The following is a 26885-nucleotide window of genomic DNA, read 5'->3' as shown; positions in this document are numbered from 1 at the left end:
TTTTGGTAGTGGGATTATTAATGGTTTCTTCCTCCTCCTCTGTGCACTTATGTGCTTCTCCAAATTTTCTATACAACAAGCAAAATATATCTTTCAATAAATTCCCAGTGCCTCCAGAGACTACACTTATATTCCACTATCTTTTCTTTATCTATTCCAGTTTTTTTTTATTCAAAACCCATTTGACGTCTATAGTCAAATTATTTTTATAACACATATAGGACAAATGTCTAGTACCATAAAAATGGGCTCCTTCAGTTATGATGTACAGTGGTGTCACCTCTCTGGTTATTTTCTCTTGTGCTTCAATAAAGAAGGCTAGTTTGAAAAATAAGGACCTAAGCTTTCCTCACTGCAAAGTACCTTTAACTTGTTGACAATTCAATCTTCAAAACCCTTTAGGTCGGTAGGTAGATAGATAGATAGATCTGAGAGAGAGATATATATGAGTTGTATGTTTTCAACATTTTATTATGAAAAATTTTGAACATGCAGAAAAGCTAAAAAATTGTACGGTTTATACTACTAATAGACCTATCAGCTAGATTCTATAATTAGCATTTTAGTATCTTTGCTTTCTCACATATCTATTTACCCATCCATCAATCCATCTTATTTTTTGATGCATTTCAAAGTAAGTAGACATGAGTATGCTTTGCACCTAAATCCTGTTTCATGCATATCTTTAACTAAAAGAGTTCAATATTTTTCACTTTCTTTTTCTTGCTTTGGGGGTAAAATTTATGTGAAATGGAATTTTGAAGTCTTTAGTTACCAGTCAGTGAGTTTTGACAAATGCTTGTGTCTGAGTCACCTAAACTCTTGTCAAAATATAGAACATCGCCATAATACAGGAAATTTCTTCATGTTTCTTCTAAGTCCCTAAACTGCCCATCTCAGAGCCAACCATTGTCCTGATTTGATGCCACAATATAATTGCTTTTCCAAGGCTAGAACGGCATATAAATGGAATCATACAGCATGCAGTCTTTTGTGCCTGGCTATTTTCATTCAGCATAATGTCTCTGCTGTTCGTCCGTGTTGTTTTGTTTTTTAGTCATTTTCTTTTTGTTGCTGAGTTATCTCCCATTGTATAAGAGATTGTTTAAGTATCCATTTTCCTATTGATGGATACCTAGCTTATTCCACCTTTTAGTACTATGAACAACCTTGTACGAGTCTTTTTGTAGGCATCTGTTTTCATTGCTCTTGGGAAAATACGTAGGAGTAGAATTGCTGGGTCAGAAGGTAGATGTGCATCCGGGTTTTTTTCTAAAAGAAACTTCTCAATATATTCTCGGCAACACTTGGCATTGTCAATCCTTATTTTTAAATTTAGCTTTATTATATGTGTGTAGTACCTGAATTGTATATTTTACTGTATATATTTAAGGTATATGAATTGTATTTTTTAAATGTTGAAATATTTGGTCAATTTCTTTGCTGTCAAAGGAGGAAAAGGCAAGAGAGACAAGTTTTGCTCTAACAAACCTAGACTTCCTGAGTCCACAGCACACTGAAATTGGCAAAATCTTAGTATTTTGTAAGAATCCATTTTTCTCCCATGAAGAATTGTGTTTTCCCAAGATTTAAATGGTAACTACTATAGGCTCGCTTCACCATTATCATCGTCGTGCTTGTTGGTCCCTCCTCCTAAGTCCTTCTCTTTTTTTCTTCACTTCCCAATTCCTTAAGATTACCTGTAGAGATTATGGAGTTGCTTCATACATTCCAGGCATCTTTGTCAGGTAATTTCCTCCGTCTTATGTGTTCTTAGGCTGTAGGCATTTGTGTCCATGTCTGATCCTTTTCTTAATCTATAAACATTTTGAAGAAAGGAAATATCTAATTTACCTTAGCACAGCCACTTGCACCCAGTAGGTGCTGACTAAGCATTTATTGAATGTATGATTTAATGAGAGATGATGGAGTAGTGAAGAACACAAAGCCTAGGGGCTAGACTCTTCCACCTACCAGCTGTGTGATATCAAGCAGGTTACTTACCCTCTCTGAGCCTCAGTTTCCATCTGAATTATGACGATAGTAAGAGTACCTACCTTCCTGAAGTTTTGTGGGGATTAATGTGCTAATTTTTAAAAAGGCTTTAGAAGAATGCCTAACATATTATGAATGTATACAAATAAAATGAAACCAAATAATATTTGGATCATATATACAATTTTATAGAAAACACTGGCTTTCTAAATCAACGTCTACCCTATTTGGAAATTTTTCTTAAAAACAATAACAAACAATAAGCAATAATTCAATCTGAAGCGACTTCTTTCAAATATTCTAGTTCTATTATTCCAGAATTTGGTGAATGAATCTATTTATCCATTATGATTTAGTAGCCTTTGATCATATGCTTCTCATTCTCCAGATTTTCAGAGGAAACAGGCCTGTAACACCTTTTCTTTATTTCTTATCTAGGGTCTTATTATGTCTTCCTTGAAGTGTTCTGATCAGGTCTGCAATACTTGAGATGTAAATTCTACTCCCACTTTTTTTTTTTTTTTTAAAAGAAGAGCAACATAATCCTTAGTGGTCCTAAATATTATTCAACTATCTTAACATTCAATTTCTTTATATAGTAAAGGAATGCATTTTTAGCAATGAAATAAACAACAAACATTGACATTACTTATTAACAGTATTTATGGTTGATGTGCGCCACATATTCTGAAAGGTTATATTGTACATTCTTTTAAGAAGACTTCAGGGTTTTCTACTGAAAGAATTTGAAAATTAAGACTTGGAAGGGTCCTGGGAACAAGTTTCTATAGAGGAAAAGGCTAAACAGTACCCCAGAATCTTCAGTAGCAGTGATAGTGTGGCTTTGTTTTCCTTCACTGGACTAGGCTCCATAACTAAACGTCTTCTATTTGGAAGTCAAAATGCATTCGTTTGTCTTCTTACAACATAGAGAAAACATGCTTACAAAATCAAAGGAGAACATTGAGTATTGTGACCTGTTTAACATGTTTCTCCGCTTTGCTTCGGATGAGAGATTTCAAATCTCAGCATTAATGTGGTGAAAAATATTGAATTGGAAAATACTAACATTATCTTTCCATATTGATTCATCTTCTGTTTGTAAATTCAGAACAAGAAAAAGATATTAATGGTCACCTTGGCTGTTTTCTTGTGACCTCCAACATGGCTCGCATTTAAAATTGAATCTGGACTGGGGGTCTGGGAGTGGGGAGTGGAAATCTACAGGGTGCAGAATAAAGGCTAGATGTGTCCACTTGGTATTAAAGAAATGCTTCTGCAAGCACAAAAAGAAACAATATTTGGTAAAAATGATTGTCGTTTTCCCCTGCTCCGGCATCTGCTTGCGTTTTCAATGGCCGCAGTGTTTTTCTTTACCTGGTAGGTGGCCTCTCCATGTATCGATGAGGCACTGCGTGAAAATGTGCCTCCTTATGTAGGAGGGAAATTTGCTTTCACTTCTTTTCCCTACTCTCCTGTGCCTCCCTTTGTTCTAATCATACATGTGAGGAGAAAAGCCAGTGATATCAGCAATCATTTTCTTCTCCAGCCACTTTTTGGAGTTAATAATTCAAACAGATCTTTTACAAACTCATTTTATTCTTAGAAATGGCCTTATTGCTAACAGTCTGCTCTCCAGTTGTACTTTATCAAGCAGCAGATCTGTTGTAAAATGTGATGACTGGATTTCATCTGTTTTGCCACCCCCTAAGAATTCATTGCCCACAGTGCTTCAACTGCTGTTATAAGAGACAGTTTAATTTTTGTGGTACATTGATTGATAACTGGGCTCCCTGGTAACATGGTCTTCCTTGAATAGGACTGCTGTTTTCTAGGTCTCAGATCCCCTGAAGATGCTACATAACTCCCTGTATGAAACAAATCTTCCACACCCTAATAGTAATATACCAAATCCCCAAATGAACAGAAAATACACACAAATGCCTATAGGTACCTTCACGCCTGTAGGTGATATAATATGGGAAGGGAAGTTCCCCTCAGCCTTAGGTGTGATGAAATCAGCGAAGCAGAAAAAACAGACAAACAACCAAACAACGAACCAAACAAAACTGGAAGACTTGCCACAATTCTGAAAAGTTGTCTAAACTGGTCTCTACTGAGTAATAAAATTGCAGGTACTTCTTTATCCTTGACTAATTTTCTGTAGCTCTCAGATGAACCATGTAGGATACCAGCTGTGTACCTTCAAATTAAAAAATAATAGTAATAACAACAACAAAAGAGAGGGCAAAATAGTTGGCAAAAAGGAGAATTGTAAAAATCATAAAAACAAAGGGTAGAAGGATTGGGTAGAGAGATTTGAATCTCCAAGTTATGGGACCAATCTTGTCATCAGTTTATGAAAAACCAATTTTTAAACAAAACTCTCATTATTCTTTTCACTATATCGAGGCCAAAAACTTCATGTTTACACACACTTCAAAGAAGAGGACAATGATGTAGGTCCTAATAAAACCATCACTACTGGTTAGTAAATTTGCTAAGCCTACTGCATGGAAGAAAGTTGAGGGCTTGGTTAAAACCTTAGCAGATAATTTAGCACAAAATAAGTTCTTAGGAGCCTAACAAGCCTGATGATTTTGGTGAAATCTCTTTCTTCCCAACCATGTGCATCCAATGACTGATGTATTTGGCGGCAATGATAAGTTGGATGGTCACAAGTTCTAGTCTGACATCTCATGTTGCTTCATTAATGATTGGTCCAGTCCCCCGGTGACCACTCCTGAATCCATTTCCAGAGCAACTCTTACTCTGCCTACTTTCTTTTTGCTTAAGTTAAATGCAATGGTTCGATAAAACTATCTCTGTATTGAATGTTACTCATTCAACAAATATTTATTGAGAAACTATAATGCTCAGGCACTAGGAGCTGGGATTTAGTAATGAACAAGACAGAAAAGAACTTCTGCCTTCCTGGACCTTGCATTCTAGTGAGTGAGAGGAATAATAAACAAAACATGTAAACAAAGTAAATGAAATAAGATCGTGATGAGGGACCAGGTGCAGTGGCTCATGCCTGTAACCTCAGCGCTTTGGGAGGCTGAATGGGTGAATTGCTTGAGTGCAGGAGTTCCAGACCAGCCCGGGTAACATAGTGAAACCGCATCTCTATGAAAAATACAAAAATTAGCTAGGCATGGTGGTGCATGCCTGTAGACCCAGCAACTTGGGTGGCTGAGGTGGGAGAATGGTTGCATCTGGGAGGCAGAAGTTGCAGTGAGCTAAGATCCTGCCACTGCACTTCAGCCTGGGTGACAGAGCCAGATCCTGTCTCAAAAACAAAAACAAAAAGAAAACAAACAAACAAAAAAAAGGTAAGGGCTAATAGTCAAGAAAGGAGGGTAGAAAGGAAAGTTTTAGATAGAGTAGCCAAGGGTGGTCTCATTGATAAGGTGACTTTGATGAAAGACCTAAAGAGAGTCGAGGAAGTGGCCGTGCAGATATCTGGTGGATTAGCAATCCAGACAGAGAGAATAGCAAGTGCAAAGGCTGTGAGGCTGGGACATGCCTGACATTTTTGTGGGGAAAGCTAAAGAGGCTGGTATTACTGAAGTAGAGTAAATGAGGAAGAGAGTTATAAATGACATCACAGAGGTAATGAAGACCAGGCCACATAGGATCTTACAAGCCATAAAAGGAACATTGGCTTTTGCTCTGAGTCCCGTGGGAAACCATTGGAGCTTTTTGTGCACAAAACATTGGAGGGTTTTGTGCAGAATAATGAATGTTATGTTGACTGAGGATAGATTAAAAGAGTGCAAGGGCGAATGGCGGGAGATCAGTTAGAAGGCTACAGAAGTTATTCAGAGAGGATAGGACCAGGATGATAGTAGTAGGGGTGGTAAGTAGTCAAGTTCTGGATACATCTTTCTAGTAGAAACAATAGAATTTGATGATGCCTGTTAGAGTAAGAGTAGAGTTATGGCTACCACCAAGATATGAATCTAAGTGACTGGTAGAATGGAGATTTAATGAATTGAGGTGGGGAAGACTGGAGGAGGTTTTTTTGTGGCATGTGTATGTAAAGACACTGATTTTGGATATGTTAAGAGTAAGATGTCCATTAGATATTCAAGTGGAGGTAGCAAGTAAGCACTTGGATATATGAGTCTGCAGTTGAGGAAAGAGGCAAAGTTGGAGATAGAAATTTAAGTATCGTCAGCATATAGATGGCATTTAAAGCCATGAGACTAGATGAGATCCCTTAGAACACCTCTTAGAGAAGGCATCTATGAACTGAACCTTGGAGTTCAGGGAGATGCGGAGAAACTAGCCAATGAAGCTGAGAATGAGGTCAAAAAGAGTACTGGCCAGGCGTGCTGGCTCACATCTGTAATCCCAGCACTTTGGGAGGCCGAGGCAGGCAGATCACGAGGCCAGGAGTTTGAGACCAGCCTGGCCAATATGGTGACACCTTGTCTCTATTAAAAATACAAAAATTAGCTGGACTAATTTTTTTTACAGGTGGCGTGTGCCTGTAGTCCCAGCTACTCTAGAGGCTAAGGCAGAAGAATCGCTTGAACCCAGGAGGCAGAGGTTGCAAGTGAGCCGAGATCGCGCCACTGCACTCCAGCCTGGGCAACAGAGTGAGACTGTATCTCAATCAATCAATCAATTAATCAATAAAAATAGTACCATGTCCTAGAAGACAAGTGAAAAACATGTTTCAAAGCAGATGCAGTGATTGATTGCTGAAAGGTCACGTGTCGCTGAAAAGACAAATATGATGGAAATCACTGAATGGAATTTAGTGACCACATTTAACAATATAGAGTTGATCAGTGACCTTCAGAATAACTTATATCTGTTGAGCACAAGGTCTGAAGTAACCCAAAACAGCTTGTCAACCTCTATGGATTAAATAAAAGAATGTGCTCGTGTGTAAATAACTTGTTTGAAAGCAAGCTGGAGTGAGGGAACTAGATATTGAGAGTTCTAAGTTCCTTACCACCACCTTCTTGCACACTAAAGCATTGAAAGAATGTAATATTCAAAACAAGTAGGCAAGCAAACAAACAAATAGAACATCATCTGAATAGTATTATATGTAACAATCTTCATGGAAACCATGACAACAGGGAAAAGAGGCCTTGTGAAAAAATTGTGTGTGTGCTTCTGCTCTGCTTTCTCAATGTATTTATCATGTCATGGCCTTGGCAAGAGCAAAAGGTAGAGAAAAATAAATAATTGATTTCTCCTCTTTTGTAAAACAACAAAACTGGCCTAATGTAAGTGGTTAAAAGTCCTCTCTGTAGTTGTCAATTTAAAGGTAAAGCCCCAATTTTAAAAAGTGAATGGCATTGCAGTTGTGTGGATGGATTTGGTAGGGAGTTTAATTTTGCTACAGAGTGGAAGGTAATCTTGGCTAAACAAAAGCATATCCCTTTAATTTTTTAGAATGCCCCCAAGGTCCATCTGATTTGAACTAGAATTGGAAAAAGGGAAGAGAGATGGAAGGTAGTGATCAAAGTTGGAAAACTATACAACTTTCCCCCATGAAATGCAAGAAAGGCGAATGCAGGTGAAAAATAAAGATAGTGCTGCTCCACATGTTTGGAATTGCATTTTTAGTAGTCTTAACTAACCAAAATGCAGCCGCTTAGAGAAGGCTGTCACAAAACTTATGTAGTATAGGATAGGTGTGAGACTGCCCCTTAGGCAGAGGAGAACATTAAACATGTTGATTCCTGTTGGTTATTTGATTTCCTCTTTGATGTTAGTGACAGAAAATTTACTTTTTAATTTGTGACCTATATAGGAGTGGGGTACAGAGGAGAGAATAGAAACAAAGAGATAATCCATGAGAAGAACAAGTTACATAAGTCCTTTAATGACCCCATTGGGAGTGATGTGGTTGGCTTGACACTGATGTTCAATAGACACCTCCCCCTCCCATCCTGGGTGGTCTTTAGCTCTAAAATCTCTGTGGTCGAACTTTTGAGATAGCCTGATATGCCACCACATATGCCATGACCCAAGAGACTGGCTGGCAATTACTCTGGATGCTTCTTGAAGGTTCTTCATTGTTCTTGCCCTTAACCTGCCTCTGTAGGATCTCCACTTTTCTCTTCCCGCTCCAGCTGCACTATGTGTCCATGCTTGGCTCTCAAGTGTTGGATTCTCATGTCTCCTTTTCACAGTGACTCAGGTAAGGGGACTTGTTGCAACATCTTGACATGCTGTCTTTAGTCCTAGCTCTCTTGGAAGGGAGGAAAGGAGATGAGACGTACTGAAACCACACTTTCTTGATGTAGAGCAGAATCTAGTTCACAGACTAGAAAATGTTTCATTCCTTGTAGGCTTAGCAGTACAGAAACAAAGTGGGGAAAGGAAAACAATTTCTAAAGAGTGAATTATTATGAATTATCTTATAAATGCCCATGCCACCTGCTTTACTTCTCATAATTCAGTAAACCTCCTTTACTTCTCATAATTCACTGAATTCACTATACTCTACATTTCATCTGTGGTGTGATAAGTTAAAGTTGCCTTGTTGGGAATTTTTTCAGAACATTTGTCCACTTGAACAAAAATCAATATTCTGTCTCTTAAACAGAAGCATTTGAACAACTTGCACTATGCGGAGGTGAGAATAATAATTATATTGGTACATGTCTTAAAAATTACCCAGAAGCAGATGAAAATTTGTGTAAATGACTTATTAAGAAAGTTCCCCCAGAAGAAATCAGTAAGAGAGTGGGTATGAGGAGAGGAAAGGGGAAGTCAAACAAAGTATGCTATTTTTGGCCAAGTCTCATAATAGGGAGCTTTGGCCTAAATCTACAAGGGAACCTTAGAGCATAAATTGAGTTGTCTGCCATAAAGCGACTGGGAGGAACTTGGGTTTTCATACACTTGCATCATCAGTCATAGCTAAGAACATCTAAGGGCCATGTAAACTCCCAATTACTTCTCTCACAGTCATAGGATAATCCTCTAAAAACAGACAAATGGACAGGCCATTGGAAATAAGAGTCCTGGACCTAGGAAGAAATTCAGGAAACAGTAAAGGAATTCAGGGAAACCTGGGTGGGTCACTGCAGTGATTACTACATCATTTTAAGCATTTATTGAGCATTTGGTGGTGCCTAGAAGGCTGTGTGTGTGGGGGTGTGTGTAGAAAGCTATTTAGTTCTCACAATACCCTTAGAATTGTCTCTATTTTACATCCTAAGGAACTGAAGTGTTCAGTAATTTGCAAGAGTGTTTAAATAAAGGTCTGCAACAGAGCCAAGATTCAAATCCTGGCCTGTCTGAAGGCTATGTCCACAGTCACATTACTCTCTCCTTATTACACTACCTCCTGGTCAGCCTCCTAACCAAAGTAAGGGGTACAGTGCAGGAAGGATAGGAGAACTTGGGATATGGGAAACAGAAAAAAAAAAAAAGAGATGATAAAATAGTTTGTAACTAAGAAATGTTATAGCAAATGAGTGGGGATTATTCTATGGCCAGGAAAAGAGAAGACTGAGGAAATTTAATAATGATCTTCAAGTTTATGAAAGGATTTAACATAGATTGGCCAGCTGTGCTCGAATTTCTACATAGTGAATTTAAAAAGAAAACTATTTGCTGTTACAGTACGAGGATTTTAGGTTGGATTGAAGGAAGTGTTCCTTGGCCAAAAGGGCTATTGAGCACTACAGTGAAATCATATAAACTCAAATTAGAAAGAAAAGAGAAAAGAAAAGAAAAGATGTGAGCCCAGTCTGTCACGCTGTGCAAATGTATGAGATGTTACCTTGAACACAGCTGCTTCACACCTGCAACCTTCCACAGAGGGAGAACCGTAAATTAAAAAAATAAAGCAGCAAACTTCATTGTAGCTGAGGATGCCAGGAAACCTGAAGGCCTTCTAGAAACTATCATATTAATTGTTGTATCAGGGCAGAAATATGTCCTGGTCTAGTTTAGTAGTTTGCTAATGAGAACTCTCTTTTTCACTTTTGTCCTTTCTTCCCCAAAGACAAGCATTTCTAATGCCATTGTATATATGTAAAAGAACATTTTATGTAGAAGTACAAGAAAAAACATTTGGTGATGCAACTATGCGGCACAGAGTCAATGACTGTTCAGATAACAAAGGGAATGGACTTTGACAGTACCTTGTGAAGTGGCACATACCATTGAATAATCTGTTGTTTTGATGTCCTCTATGCACCCATAGACCCTGCCCCCGAAAATTTTCTGCATAATTCAATTTAGATTTATGTATGTGTGTGTGTATATATACATACATATATATATACACATAAATCTAAATTACAGTGATATTCTGCCCCCAAATAATTATATCTACACCAGGATTTCTATGGGGAAAACACATTTGTAAGTGACTTCAAAATAAATTTTTAGTATACACACCATTATAAAATAATGAGCCAGTTTAAAGTCTGGCTGCAGTACATACCATCTCAACACATCATTGAGCATGTTTATGTATGTATACCTATATATGTGTGTGTATATATATAGATATGTGTATATATGTGTATGTGTATGTATATATGTGTGTATATATGTATATATGTGTATATATGTATATATGTGTATATACATGTATATATGTGTATATATACACACATATATACACATATCTATATATACACACATACATATAGGTATACATACACAAACACGCTCAATGATGTGTTGAGATGGTATGTACTGCAGCCAGACTTTAAACTGGCTCATTATTTTATAATGGGGTGTACACTAAAAATTTATTTTGAAGTCACTTACAAATGTGTTTTCCCCATAGAAATCCTGGTGTAGATATAATTATTTGGGGGCAGAATATCATTGTAATCACACCAAATTTACCTGTGCAGTTACTATTTTTCAGCTACACTGTGGACTAAATTAAATGTTCTGAGTTGCTGGAGGAACTCGATCATCAGATCACTATTTCTCTGGAAAAAATGAATTCCATTTTGAATTTGGAATTCCAGAAATATTTCCATCCCAATGTGCCTCTCAGTAGAAGTTTGTTAGAGGATTTTCTACACACTGGGTAAAGCCAACTGTCCAAAGTCAGTTGCTCCTGGATATTGCTTTTCCTTTAACCAGAGTGGTGACTTGTGCTCTGTGAAAGATAATTTTCCATCCTTCCATTTTAATAGCAGGCTTTCGTTGGATTGAAGAATTTGTACAAGAGCAACAATTATTGTTACTCTGTATTGGACACTATATTATTCATTGTATGTATATTGTCTTATGTAGCCTCCATAACAACCTTGGGATGTTACATTATTATGACCATTCTACAGAATAGGAAACTGATGTAAACAAGTCAGTTTGCTGGAAGTCCTATAAATAATAAATGATAGAATTCCATTGTGCTGAGGTTTGAATGTCTCCTCCCAAATTAATGTTAAAATTTAATTGCCATTGTAACAATATTAAGAGGTAGGACTGGTAGGAGGTAGATTAGGCCATGAGAGTTTCACCCTCATGAATGGATTAATCCAGCTTTCACAGGAGTGAGATCATTATGGAAGGCCAAGTTTTGTCCTCTTTCTCTCTTGCCCTCCTGACTTCCACTATGGGATGATGCCACAAGAAGGCTCTAATCAGGTGCCAGCCCCTCAATCTTGGACTTAGTGTATGGGACTGTGATAAACATTTTTTTTCTTTTTTTTTAAATTTATTTTTTATTATTATTATACTTTAAGTTCTAGGGTACGTGTGCATAACGTGCAGGTTTGTTACATATGTATACTTGTGCCATGTTGCTGTGCTGCACCCATCAACTCGTCAGCACCCATCAACTTGTCATTTACATCAGGTATAACTCCCAATGCAATCCCTCCCCCCTCCCCCCTCCCCATGATAGGCCCCGGTGTATGATGTTCCCCTTCCCGAGTCCAAGTGATCTCATTGTTCAGTTCCCACCTATGAGTGAGAACATGCGGTGTTTGGTTTTCTGTTCTTGTGATAGTTTGCTAAGATTGATGGTTTCCAGCTGCATCCATGTCCCTACAAAGGACACAAACTCATCCTTTTTTATGGCTGCATAGTATTCCATGGTGTATATGTGCCACATTTTCTGAATCCAGTCTGTCACTGATGGACATTTGGGTTGATTCCAAGTCTTTGCTATTGTGAAAACATTTTTTTTCTTTAGAAATTACTCAGATACTGGTATTCTGTTATAGCAGCACAAAACAATCTAAGACAGGTTGTGAACTCTGGACTGTCTGAGCCTAAATTCAAAGCCTTTTCATGGATGTTGTGGTGGACATTTGTTGGTTGTGTGCCTGACATCCATTCTCCCTTACCATTATTTTCCTTTGGGAAATTTTATCTTCACTCCCTGTCCCCCATATCACACCACATCACAGACATTTAGTTTGTATGGAATTGACCCCACCGCCTGTCTTAGGAGAGAGCCCAGATTGACTTAGGCCAACCACTATATTATATTCCTCTCTCTCATTTCCCCCTCCCATACTGCCTGGCTCAAAGATAAGTAGATAGCTCAATCAGAGCCAATGAGATAGAAGGAGATATTTCCTTGTCACCTTGGAATGAGAAGCTGTCTTCTTTAACTGTCTTGCGAAAAAATGTGAGTTCTGAAATGGTGGAAACATTTTTTTTTTTACCTATAGGAGAGAGCCTGTTTCTGGTGTGGCGACCACTGTGTAGAGCCTCAGTTTGAAGTCACTGGGGCAGAAGACAGAGGGAATTCAGGGTCATAACAACAACTTTTGGACTACTGGATCAAGCCTTACCTGAAGTAAAACCTGCTTCTGGACTCAATTGTAAACATATTTGCTCAAACAACAACTTGTGGTTTGAGCTACTTTATGGGGTTCATGTCAATTTCAACATGGGAGTTGTAAGTAATATAAGGCACTCCCCAGGACTGGTCCTTCATTAAAAACATTTATATCTTCCAAATCTCTGGTATGATGAGACTTGACTTCCACAATCACACTCCTGAAACAATTCAGCAACTAATTAATCAAATAAGATTACGTTCAGGCTATTCTTCTTGCTAAGTGAGAAAAGTTGCCCACTTAAAATTTACAAAGATTCTGAACAATACAGAACAAAAACAAGAATGTTTTGGTTAATGATTTTAGGTTAGGCAGAAAAGAAAACTAATTAAATGATGCCTTTCTCTGATAATTCTAGTTAATTGAAGTTTTAATTCCAGTAGGAATAATAAAAACTGGGGTCTAAGTTTGATAAGTTTTCAAATTATTTATATATGCTTAATTTAGAAAAATGTATGTGCGCATTCATTTCCCTGTGAAACATTAAAATATGCTAACATAGATTAAGCAAAATATATTTTCCTTTATTGTGATAATTCCTTGTTATCTCCAGTCTTTCCCCTAAATGTGATAAGAACACATAGCTATGGTTTTCAAGGTGTCATATGTATCACATATAAATCCAGATCCCTATCAGTATATCCTGAGAAAATTGAGAAACTGAGGAATCACTGTAAAGAAAAAAGTAAACAGTACAGACAAAATAAGAAGGTGTAGGAAGAAGTAATAATGACTCGTTTCAAAGGTAATTTTACTGTGAAACTAAGAAAGATTAAGCTTTAAGATCCCTCCGTTGGAGGGGCGCTTCCAAGGCTTTGAGAGAGACCCTAGCAATGTGTTCATGTGGTTATATGATTTTTCACAAAGATGAAAAGCTAAATATTTTAACTGCAGTTGGTCAAGACTACTGTATTTTTCCCCACTCTAATCCTCCCCGGCCCATTATATTTTTGCTTGGTTTGGATAATAGGGGAATGATCGCAGAAATTTTTGGACTCTGGCTAAGGGAAAGTTCTATTGTGAATGCAATTAAAGTGGGGTATATTATGCATGTCATAGACACTCCCATATTTATTTAAGATATTGGTAGACATCTCAGTGTAGGATTGCCTTCTAGGAACACATATTCTTTCAACTGTGCCAACTCACCTGGCATCGTGACAAGAACCTGCTTGGTCAGAGATTTTATCAGGATATGAATGGATACTAAGGTGTCTAGCACTAGAAGTATATGTGTAGTGAGGAGAAACCTCTGGTGAAATGTAGAGACAGATGCTACTCTATGGAAATTGTTCCAATTATCAGAAATATAAAACTGCCAGCTGACGATTCAGTTCTGATCAATATGAAGTGAAAAAGGAAGTTTCCTGTCAGGAACATAACAAATAATACCGCATATACAATTATTGATGCTGTGTGTGTGTGTGTGTGTGTGTGTGTGTGTGTAAGAAAGAATGAATTATCTTTATATTTTCTTATAGACAATGTTATAAAAATCATCATCATATGAAAAGGTTATCAAAGAGTTTGCATTAAAAAGTGTTAAGAAGTAGATTAACAACTCATCCTCTGGAACCCTCCATTCTATTTTCTGCTTTTGAGTTCTTTAGTGGGTATAAAGTTATAGTTATACAAGATAAATACGTTTTAGAGATTTGCTGTACAGCATAGTGCCCACAGTTAATAATGTGGTATTGTGCACTTAAAAATTTGTGAAGAGGATAGATCTTACATGAAGCGTTCTTATCACTTGCAGAAAAGCAAAGGGACACAAGGAAACTATTGGAGATAGTGGATATGCTATATTACCTTGCTTGTGGTAATGGTATCATGGGTGTATGTGTATTTTCAAACTCTTCAAATTGTATATATTAAATATACAACTATTTTATAAGATGCAGTTATTTTTTATTCATTGTACTTCAATAAAGCTGTAAAACAGTGTATTAAGTGGTTAGGTAATAAAATATTATTTTATTTTTCATGAATTTTGTGTTATTTGTAGTTTTTGTTGGTCTTTTAATGTTTGAAAGATTTTCTGGTTTAATATTCTATATTAATCATCACTTTTGTACTCAATATCATATTTTTCATTTGGATATCTTTTCTTAAAGATGAACCCTGAAATAAACATTCAGGCTCCAGACACCTAGATACAACCTTACCTATTTTAGCTTTTGGTAAAGAGGAATTAGTTGTACTTCTAGATGAACCTTGTTTCCTCTCAGGGTTTCTGCCTGAGGATTATTTGTTGGGTCATCAAAGACACCACTTCAATCTTTATTCTTGTATAAAAGGAAGAATCAATTCTACTTATTTCATATTTAAACTTTTTATCAGCATTGTTGAGGAATAACTGCAATAACGTCAATAGTACATATTTGAAGTGTACAGTTTGCTAAGTTTTGACCTATGTTTACACCCACGAAATGTCAACATAATCAAGATAATGGAAATTTCCATTACCCCCAGAGCTTTCCTCATGCTCCTTTGTATCCTTTTCTTCTGTCTCTCCTCGTGGCTCCATCCCAGCCCCAGTCAATCACTGATCTGTTTTTTTCCCCAAAATCTTGTAAAGTTTTTATTTTTTATTTTTAAATTTTGCTGTAAGTTCTTGGATGCATGTGCAGAACGTACAGTTTGTTACATAGGTATACATGTGCCATGGTAGTTTCCTGCACCCATCAACCTGTCATCCAGGTTTCAAGCCCCGCATGCATTAGGTATTTGTCCTAATGCTCTCCCTCCCCTTGCCCCTTGACAGGCCCCAGTATGTGATGCTCCCCTCCCTGAGTCCATGTGTTCTCATTGTTCAACTCCCACTTATGAGTGAGAACATGCAGTGTTTCGTTTTCTGTTCTTGTGTTAGTTTGCTGAAGATGATGACTTCCAGCTTCATCCATGTCCCTGCAAAAGGTATGAACTCATTCTTTTTTATGGCTGCATAATATACCATGGTGTATATGTGTCACATTTTCTTTATCCAGTCTATCATTGATGGACAATCGGCTTGGTTCCAAGTCTTTGCTATTGTAAATAGTGCTGCAATAAAACTATGTGTGCACGTGTCTTTATAGTAGAATGATTTATAATCCTTTGGGTGTATATCCAGTAATGGGATGATTGCTGGATCAAATGGTATTTCTGGTTCTAGATCCTTCAGGAATCACCACACTGTCTTCCACAATGGCTGAACTAAGGAGGCTGGGAGGTCTGGCCTGGGTGCAGCAAAGCAGCTGTGGTCAGACTGGTTCTCTAGATTCCTCCTCACTGGGCAGAGCATCTCTGAAGGAAAGGTAACAGCCCATCAGGGGTTTACAGACAAAACCCCCATCTCCCTGGGACAGAGTTCCTGGGGGAAGGGGTGGCTGTGGGCTTCAGCAGATTTAATCATTCCTGCCTGCCAGCTCTGAGGAGAGCAGCTGATCCTGACGAGAGATTCTCACAGCACAGCGCACCAGCTCTGCTAATGGAAAGACTGCCTCAAGTGGGTTCCTGACCCCTGTGCCTCCTGACTGGGAGAAACCTCCTAACAGGGGTCAACAGACACCTCATACAGGAGAACTCCGGCTGGCATCAGGCTGGTGCCCCTCTGAGACAAAGCTTCTGGAGGAAGGAGCAGGCAGCAATCCTTCCTGTTCTGCAGCCTCCACTGGTGATACCCAGGTGAATAGGGTCTGGAGTGGACCTCCAGCAAACCGCAGCAGACCTGCAGAAGAGGGGCCTGACTGTTAGAAGAAAAACTAGCAAACAGAAAGCAACAACATCCACATCAATATAAAGGACTCCCCTACAGAAACCCCATCCAAAGGTCTTTAGCCTCCAACATCAAAGACCAAAGGCAGATAAATCAACAAAGATGAGGAAAAAACAGTGAAAAAACGCTGAAAATTCCAAAAACCAGAATGCCTCTTCTCCTCCACGTGATCGCAACTCCTGTCCAGCAAGGGCACAAAACTGGACGGAGAATGAGTTTGATGAATTGACAGAAGTAGGCTTCAGAAGGTGGGTAATAACAAACTCCTTTGAGCTAAAGGTGCATGTTCTAACCCAATGCAAGGAAGCTAAGAACCTTGATAAAATGTTACAGGAACTGCTAAATAGAATATCCAATTTAGAGAAGAATATAAATGACTGATGGAGCTTAAAGACACAGCACGAGAACTTCTTGAAGTATATACCAGTATCAATAGCTGAATTTATCAAGCAGACGAAATGATATCAGAGATTGAAGATCAATTTACTGAAATAAGACGTGAAGACAAGATTAGAAAAAAAAGAATGAAAAGGAACAAACAAAGCCTCGAAGAGATATGGAAAAGATCATATGTGAAAGACCAAACCTGTGATTGATTGGTATATGTGAAAGTGACAGGGAGAATGGAACCAAGCTGGTAAACACACTTCAGGTTATTATCCAGGAGAACTTCGCCAACCTAGCAAGACAGGCCAACATTCAAATTCAGGAAATACAGAGAACATCACTAAGATACTCCTTGAGAATAGCAACCCCATGACACATAGTCATCAGATTCTCCAAGGTTGAAATGAAAGTAAAAATGTTAAGGGCAGCCAGAGAGAAAGGTCAGGTTACCCAAAAAGGGAAGCTCATCAGACTAACAGCAGTCTCCCTGCAGAAACCCTACAAGCCAGAAGACAGTGGGGCCAATATTAAACATTCTTTTTTTTTTTCTTTTTTTTTTTTTTTGAGATGGAGTCTCACTCTGTCGCTCAGTCTGGAGTGCAGTAGTGCCATCTCAGCTCACTACAAGCTCTGCCTCCTGGGTTCACGCTATTCTCCTGCCTCAGCCTCCTGAGTAGCTGGGACTACAGGTGCCCCCAACACGCCTGGCTAACATATATATATTTTTTGTATTTTTAGTAGAGACGGTATTTCACCATATTAATCAGGGTGCTCTCGCTCTCCTGACCTCATGATCTGCCCACCTTGGCCTCCCAAAGTGCTGGGATTACATGCGTGAGCCATCGCGCCTGGCCACAACATTCTTAAAAGAATTTTCAACCCAGAATTTCATATCCAGCCAAACTAAACTTCATAAGCGAGGGAGAAATAAAATCCTTTCCAGACAAGCAAATGCTGAGGGATTTTGTCACCACCAGGCCTGCCTTACAAGAGCTCCTGAAGGAAGCACTAAATATGAAAAGGAAAAACTGTCACCAGCCACTGCAAAAACACCCAAAAATGTAAAGACCAATGATACAATGAAGAAACTGAATCAACTAATATGCAAAATAACCAGCTAGTATCATGATGACAGGATCAAATTCACCCATAACAATATTAACCTTAAATGTAAATGGGCTAAATGCCCCAATTAAAAGACACAGACTGGCAAATTGAATAGAGTCAAGACCCATCGGTGTGCTGTATTCAGGAGACCCATTTCACATGCAGAGACACACTTAGGCTCAAAATAAAGGGATGGAGGAATATTTACCAAGAAAATAAAAAGCAAAAAAATGCAGGGGTTGCAATCCTAGCATCTAGTAAAGCAGACTTTGAACCAACAAAGATCAAAAAAGACAAAGAAGGGCATTACATAATGGTAAAGGGATCAATGCAACAAGAAGAGCTAACGATCCTAAATATATATACTCCCAATACAGGAGCACCCAGATTCATAAAACAAGTTCTTAGAGACCTACAAAGAGACTTAGATTCCCACACAATAATAGTGGGAGACTTTAACACCCCACTGTTGATATTAGACAGATCAATGAGACAGAAATTTTTTTAAATCACAGTATGCTAGTTTGTGTTTTCTAGAAACATATGAATGGAATCTAACAGTATGTATTTTTGGAGGGCAGGAGAGTCTGGCATGTTTCAGCAGCATAATTATTTTGAGACTCATCTATGTTGTCGCTTGTATCATTAGTTCATTCTTTTACCATTGATGGGTATTATTCCACTGTGAGGCTATATGACAATTTGTTTTTCCATTTTCCTATGCTGAACACTGTGCTGTTTACAGTTATGGGATTTGTGATGGTTAATAGTAAGTGTCAACTTGATCGGATTGAAGAATGCAAAGTATTGATCCTGCATATGTCTGTGAAGGTGTTGCCAAAGGAGATTAACATTTGAGTCAGTGGACTGGGAAAGGAAGACCCACTGTTAATCTGGGTGGGCACCATCTAATCAGCTGCCAGCAAATATAAAGCAGGCAGAAAAATATGAAAAGGCTACACTGGCCTAGCCTCTCAGCCCACACCTTTCTCCTGTGCTGGATGCTTCCTGACCTCAAACGTCAGACTCCAAGTTCTTCAATTTTGGAACTCAGACTGGCTCTCCTTGCTCTTCAGCTTGCAGATGGCCTATTGTGGGACCCTGTGAGTTAATACTTAATAATCTCCCCTTAATATATATATATCCTATTAGCTCTGTCCCTCTGGAGAACTCTGACTAATACAGATTTTGGTACCAGGAGTGGTTTTAGAGGAACCTTAAGGATGGAGTTACTTTGTTAGTTTTGGCGTTTCTGGAGTTGGCTTCTTAATATGATTAGACCCCAAAATGCTAAGGACTCTACTTCTAATAGTGTAGAGAACACTGATAGTCCTTAGCATAAACTATTTAGAGAGTTATGCAAAATAAATGCGTTTGATACTCCTAATTCACTGCTCATGAGAGGGAAGGAGTTTATTGACTCTATACATAATACCTTTGACCATATGTGGAGAACCAAGGAACATAATGAAGCTGGTTTTTTCCTTGTAAGTTCAGTGGACAAAGTGATGAAAGAAGATGATGTACTCAGGGATTCCAACTCCCGGCCTCAGAAGCAGATACTGAGCCTCATATCTGCTAAGATTTCCCTGAGCGAGAGTCTTATCTCCTGTAGAGAAAGGGCTGAAATTGTGGAAAAACAGACACAGACTCTTATCATGAGAGTGGTTGATCTGCAATGAAAGGTACATGCACAGCTTTGCCAGGTGTCTACTGTTAAAGTGAGGGCATTGATTAGAAAAGATTGAGATCCTGCAACTTGGAATGGGGATGTGTGGGAGGACCCTGATGAAGCTGGGGACACTGAGTTTGTAAACTCTGATGAACCTTTTTTGCCAGAAGAAACAGCTTCCCCATTCCCAGTAGTGGCAATATCCCCTCCCTGACCCATGCAGCCATTAGCCTTTCCACCTTTGTCTGAGGAGATAAACCCTGCGCTGCCTGAAGCAACAGTGATGGCCTCCCCTGAGGCAGTTTCCCTGTAAGATAATGTTTATTCTCCTCAGGAGCCACCCCCAACACCCCTGTTTGCTTCTAGACCTATAACTAGACTAAAGTCCTGGTGGTCTCTTAGAGGTGAGGTTGAGGGTGGGACCCATGAGGAGGTGCGCTACACTGAAAAAGAACTACTTGAGTTTTCTAATTTATATAAGTGGAAATCTGGAGAACAGGCATGGGAATGGATATTAAGTGTGTGGGATAATGGTGGAAGGAACATAGAGTTGGACCAGGCTGAATTTTTTTATTTGGGCCCAATAGGTAGGGATTCTGCATTAAATGTTGCAGTTCAGGGAGTTAAAAAAGGTTCTAATCGTATATTTGCTTGGTTAGCTGAAATATGGATCAAAAGATGGCCCACTGTGAGCAAGCTGGAAATGCCTGATCTCCCCTAGTTTAATGTAGAGAAAGGGATCCAAAGGCTTAGGGAGATTGGGATGATGGAGAGGATTAGTCATTTTAGGCCTACTCATCCCAGCTGGGAGGGTCCAGAAGGTATACCCTTGACCAATGCCTTGCGAAATAGGTTTGTGAGGGCAGCACCTGCATCTTTGAAGAGCCCTGTAATTGCTCTTCTCTGTATGTCAGATCTAACAGTGGGAGCTTCAGTTGCTCAACTACAAAATTTAAATAGAGTGGGAATAATTGGATCACGAGGTGGCAGGGGCCACGTGATAGCACTCCACCATCAAAGGCAAGGTGGGCATAGCTACTTTAATAGACAGTAGGGGGAAAGCAGCAATCAGTATAGTCTGACTCGTGTAGACTCCAGCATTGGTTAATTAATCATGGTGTTCTTAGATGTAAAATTGATAGGAAGCCTACTGCATTCCTACTTAATTTATATAAGCAGAAAACTTCTAGGTCGAGTGGACAAAAGACTAATTTGAATTATAAAAACAGAGAATCATGGCCCCTCAATCAATTTCCAGACTTGAGCCAGTTTACAGACCCAGAGACATTGAATGAAGTTCCCTTGAGGAAGGACCTCACTACACTACTGATAATTTATGCTGTTAGTCTTTCTCCCATCCTTCCCCAAGGAGACCTCCAGCCTTTTAGTAGGGTAACTGCACTGGGGAAAAGGAAATGATCAGACATTTCAGAGACTACTGGATACTGGCTCTGGGTTGACATTGATTCCAGGGGACCCAAAATGTTATTGTGGTCCTCTAGTTAAACGAGGGGCTTACAGAGGTTAGGTAATTAATGGAGTTTTAGCTCAGGTCTGAATTACAGCATGTCCCTGGACTCAACCTGTGGTTGCCAGAATGCATAATTGGCATAGGCATACTTAGCAGCTAGAACCCCCACATTGGTTCCCTGACTGGTAAGGTGGAGGCTGTTATGGTGGGAAAGACCAAATGGAAACAATTAGAGTTGCCTCTACCTAGAAAAATAGTAAACCAAAAACAACATCACATCCCTGGAGGGACTGTGGAGATTACTGCCACCATCAAGGACTTGAAGGACGCAGTGGTGGTGATTCCCACCACATCCCCATTCAACTCTCCTCTCTGGCCAATGCAGAAGACAGATGGATCTTGGAGAATGACAGTGGATTATTGTAAGCTTAACCAAGTGGTGACTTGAATTGCAGCTAGTGTACCAGATGTGGTTTCATGGCTTGAGCAAATTAACACATCTCTTGGTACCTGGTATACAGCCATTGATTTGGCAAATGCCTTTTTCTCTATTCCTGTCCATAAGGCCCACCAGAAGCAATTTGCCTTCACCTGGCAAGGCCAGCAATATACCTTTACTGTCATACCTCAGGGGTATATCAATTCTCTGGCTTTGTGTCATAATCTTATTTGGAGAGATCTTGGTCGCTTTTTGGTTCCACAAGATATCACACTGGTCCATTACACTGATGACATTATGATGCTTGTATCCAATGAGCAAGAAGTAGCAAACACACTGGACTTATTTGTGAGACATTTGCATACCAGAGGACAGCAAATAAGTCTGACTAAAATTCAGGGACCTTCTACCTCGGCAAAATTTCTAGTGGTACAGTGGTGTGGGGCCTGTTAAGATATTCCTTCTAAGGTGAAGGATAAGTTGCTGCATTTGGCCCCTCCTACAACCAAGAAAGAGGAATGCCTAGTGGGCCTATTTAGATTTGGGAGGCAACACCTTCCTCATTTAGGTGTGTTACTCCATCCCATTTATCCAGTGACCTGAAGCCAGTTTTGAGTGGGGTCCAGAACAGGAGAAGGTTCTGCAACAGGTTCAGGCTGCTGTGCAAGCTGCTCTACCACTTGTGCCATATGACCCAACAGATCTAATGGTGCTTGAGGTGTCAGTGGTGGATAAGGATGCTGTTTGGAGGCTTTGGCAGGCCCTCATAGGTGAATCACAGTGGAGGTCTCTAGGATTTTGGAGCAAGGCCCTGCCGTCTTCTGCAGATAACTGCTCTCCTTTTGAGAGACGGCTGTTGGACTGTTACTGGGCTTTGGTGGAAACTGAACGTTTAACTATGGGAAATGAAGTCACCATGAGACCTGAACTCCCTGTCATGAACTGAGTGCTTTCTGATCCATCTAGCCATAAAGTGGGTCATGCGCAGCAGCATTCCATCATCAAATGGAAGTGGTATATACATGATTGGGCTTGAGCAGGTCCTGAAGGCACAAGTAAGTTACATGCAGGTCCTGAAGGCACAAGTAAGTTACATGCCTACATGCATTTGAGGAGGTGGCTCAAATGCCCGTGGTCTCCACTTCTGCCACCCTGCCTTCTCTCCCTCAGCCTACACCGATGGTCTCATAGGGAGTTCCCTACGATCAGTTGACAGAGGAAGGGAGGACTAGGGCCTGGTTCACAGATGGTTCTGCATGATATGCAGGCACCACCCAAAAGTGGAGAGGCGCAGCACTACAACCCCTTACTAGGACATCCCTGAAGGACAGCGGTAAAGGAAAATCTCCCTAGTGGGCAGAACTTTGAGCAGTGCACCTGGTTGTGCACTTTGCATGGAAGGAGAAATGGCCAGATGTGCGATTATATACTGAGTCATGGACTGTAGCCAATGGTTTGGCTGGATGGTCAGGGACGTGGAAGAAGCATGATTGGAAAAATGGTGACAAAGAAATTTGGGAAACAGGTATGCGGATGAACCTCTCTGAGTGGTCAAAAACTGTGAAGATACTTGTATCACTTGTGAGTGCTCACCAACGTGTGACCACAGCAGAGGAAGATTTTAATAATCAAGTGGCTAGAGTGACCCATTCTATGGACACCAACCAGCCTCTTTCCCCAGCCATCCCTGTCATTGCCCAACAGGCCCATGAACAAATTGGCCGTGGTGGCAAGGCTGGAGGTTATGCATGGGATTAGCAACATGGACTTCCACTCACCAAGGCTAACCTGGCTATGGTCACTGCTGAGTGCCCAATTTGCCAGCAGCAGAGACCAACTCTGAGCCCTTGACATGGCAACATTCCTTGGGGTGATCAGCCAGCCACCCGGTGGCAGGTTGATTATATTGGACCTCTTCCATGATGGAAAGCACAGAAGTTTGTCCTTACTGGAATATACACTTACTCCAGATATAAGTTTGCCTATCCTGCATGCAATGCTTCTGCCAAGACTACCATCTGTGGACTCACAGAATGCCTTATCCAGTGTCACGGTATTCCACACAGCTTTGTCTCTGACCAAGGCACTTACTTTACAGCTAAATAAGTGTGTCAGTGGGCTCATGCTCATGGAATTCACTGGTCTTCCTATGTTCCACATCATCCTGAAGAAGATGGGTTGATAGAACGGTAGAATAGCTTTTTGAAGTCACAATTACAATGCCAACTAAGCGACAGTACTTTGCAGGGCTGGGGCAAAGTTCTCCAGAAGGCTGTGTATGCTCTGAATCGGCATCCAATGTATGGTACTCTTTCTCCCATAGCCAGGAATCAAAGGGTGGAAGTGGAAGTGGCATCCCTTGATCATCAGCATTCACCATCACCCCTAGGGATCCACTAGCAACATTTTTGCTTCCTGTTCCCGCAACATTACGTTCTGCTGCCTAGAGGTCTTAGTTCCAGAGGGAAGAACACTGCCACCTGGAGACACAACAATTCCATTAAACTGGAGGTTAATATTGCCACCTGGACACTTTGGGTTCCTCCTACCTTTAAGTCAACAGGCTAAGAAGGGAGTTACAGTGTTGGCTGGGGTGATTTACCTGGACTATCCCAAGATGAAATCATTCTACTATTCCACAACAGAAGCAAGGAAGAGTATGCATGGAATACAGGAGACCCATTAGGGCATCTCTTAGTATTACCATGCCTGTGATTAAAGTCAATGGGAAACTACAGCAGCCCAATCCAGGCAGGACTACAGATGGCCCAGACTCTTCAGGAATGAAGATTTGGGTCACTCCACCAGGAAAAAAATCTATGACATGTTAAGGTGCTTGCTGAAGGCAAAGAGCATACAGAATGGGTAGTAGAAGAAGGTAGTCATCAATACCAGCTACGACTACGTGACCAGTTGCAAAAACGAGGACTATAATTGTCATGAATATTTCCTCTTGATTTTGTTAAAACCATGTTTATGCATGTACACTTTGTACTAAGAAAAACCTTCACTTTCTTTTTCCTTTATTATGTGACATAAGATTTTGACTTCCTATCAGCATTTAAGTGTTGTTAACTTTAGGTAATAGGATCTGGGTTGAGGATTGGTGCATTTCTGGCTTTATGAATGGTAGTACTATGAAGGATAGTTGTATTATCTTGAGCATAATTATGACCTATTTCAGTATCGTTATTTGAAGAGTATGTATGATCTCAGGAGATGTGTGTGGGTCAAGTTGACAGGGTGGACTTGTGATTGTTAATACTGAGTGTCAACTTGATTGCATTGAAGGATGCAAAGTATTGATCCTGGGTATCTGTGAGGGTGTTGTCAAAGGAGATTAACATTTGAGTCAGTGAACTGGGAAAGGCAGACCCACTCTTAACCTGGGTGGGCACCGTCTAATCAGCTGCCAGCAAATATAAAGGAGGCAGAAAAATGTGAAAAGGCTAGATGGCCCAGCCTCCCAGCCTTTCTCCTGTGCTGGATGCTTCCTGATCTCGAACATCGGACTCCAACTTCTTCAATTTTGGAACTCGGACTGGCTCTCCTTGTTCCTTAGCCTGCAAACGGCCTATTGTGGTACCTTGTGATTGTGTGAGTTAAGACTTAATAAACTCCCCTTTATATATATATCCTATTAGTTCTGTCCCGCTGGAGGCCCCTGGGTAACCCAGGATGTTACATATAAGTTTACTATGAACATTTGTGTACAAATCTTTATATTGACAGATACTTTAATTATCTTGGGGGAAATACTTGGAAGTAGGTTGCATGGATTATATGTATGTGTATGTTTTGCTTTTTAAGAAACTGTAAAATGGTTTTCCAAAGTAGTTGAATCATTTTACATTTCTATCATCAGTGTATGAGAGTTTCAGTTGCTCAGAATTCTTGCTAAAACCAGATATGGTGTATTTTTTTTAAATTAGCCATTCTGATAGGTCTATAATGCTATCTCATTGTGATTTTAACTTAATGGTGTTGAGAATCTTTTCATGTTTATTGTTTTCTTTGATGAAGTGTCTATTCAAATCTTTTGTCCATTGTTTTATTATTACTGAATTTTAAGAATTTTAAATATATATATAAATATATTTTGGATATAAGTCTTAAATCAGATATGTGGTTTGCAGGTATTTTCTCCCAAATATCTGGTTTGTCTTTTCATTTTGCTGGCAGTGTATTTCAAAAGGTAGAAGTTTTAAAATTATGATAATGTCCAATTTATCTATATTTTCTTTTACAGATTATGATATTGGTATCATATCTAAGGAATCTTTACCTAATCAAAGTTGCAGAAGTTTTCTCCTAAAAGTTTTATAGGTTTAAGTTTTACATTTAGGTCTATGATTCATGTTGAGTTAATTTTATGGTGCAAGATATAGATCAAAGTTTATTTTTTTTCTTGCATATATATATATATATATCCAATTATTCCAGCACCATTTGTTGAAAAGACTAATCTTTCTCTACTGAATTGCCTTTGAAACTTTGTCAAAATCATTTGTCTGTATATGTGTGGGTCTATTTCTGGACTCTCTTCTGTTCCATTTGTCTATTTGTCTATCTTTACACCAGTACCAAACTGTCTTGATTATTGTAGCTTCATAATAAGTGTTAGTTCTCTAAATTTGTTCATCTTTTTTTTTTTTTTTCAGAGTTGTTTTGGCTATTCTGGGTCCTTTGAATTTTTATATCAATTTTAGAATCAGTTAATTTCTACAAAAACCCTGCTAGAATTTTAATTGGGATTGGTTTAAATGTATGGATTGGTTTGGGAAGAGTGCTTTCTTAGCATTATTGTGTCTTTTGACTAATGAACACAACATAGGTAGAACATTACTAATCTGAATATCTGAAATTTGAAATGCTCTAAAATCTGAAACTTTTTGAGTAATGACATGATGCCACAAGTGGAAAATTACACATCTGACACCTTTGCTTTCTTATGGTTCAATGTACACAAACTTTGTTTTTTGCACAAAAGTATAAAAAATTTTGTATAAAATTACCTTTAGGCTGTGTACATAAGGTGTATATAAAACAAATGCATTTTGTGTTTATATTTGAGTCCCATTCCCAAGATATCTCATTATGCATATGCAAATATTCCAAATCCAAAAAAATGTACAATCCCAAACACTTCTGGTTCCAAGCAGTTTGGATGAGGAATACACAACCTGTATATCTCACCATTTATTTAGATGATATTTAATTACTTTCAGCAATGTTTTATAGTTTTCAGTGCACAG

At 39.2% G+C, this 26885-nt stretch overlaps 1 protein-coding gene and 1 pseudogene across 1 annotated transcript in view; both read left to right on the top strand.

The window, feature by feature from the left end:
• LOC106997133 (uncharacterized) overlaps nucleotides 1–14781 on the top strand; it is a 74096-nt gene extending 59315 nt beyond the window's left edge. Inside the window, exon 6 of the mRNA XM_077994091.1 lies at nucleotides 12627–14781. The gene's annotated coding sequence lies outside the window, so the exon portion shown is untranslated. The remainder of the gene's footprint in view (nucleotides 1–12626) is intronic.
• Nucleotides 13527–24564, top strand: LOC144339457 (uncharacterized; annotated as a pseudogene).
• The last annotated feature ends 2321 nt before the right edge of the window (nucleotides 24565–26885 follow it).

Source organism: Macaca mulatta, chromosome 2 (genome assembly GCF_049350105.2).
Source record: "Macaca mulatta isolate MMU2019108-1 chromosome 2, T2T-MMU8v2.0, whole genome shotgun sequence".
NCBI lineage: Eukaryota > Metazoa > Chordata > Mammalia > Primates > Cercopithecidae > Macaca > Macaca mulatta.
Note: the sequence above shows the minus strand (reverse complement) of the source record. Positions and strands in the feature narration are given on the sequence as shown.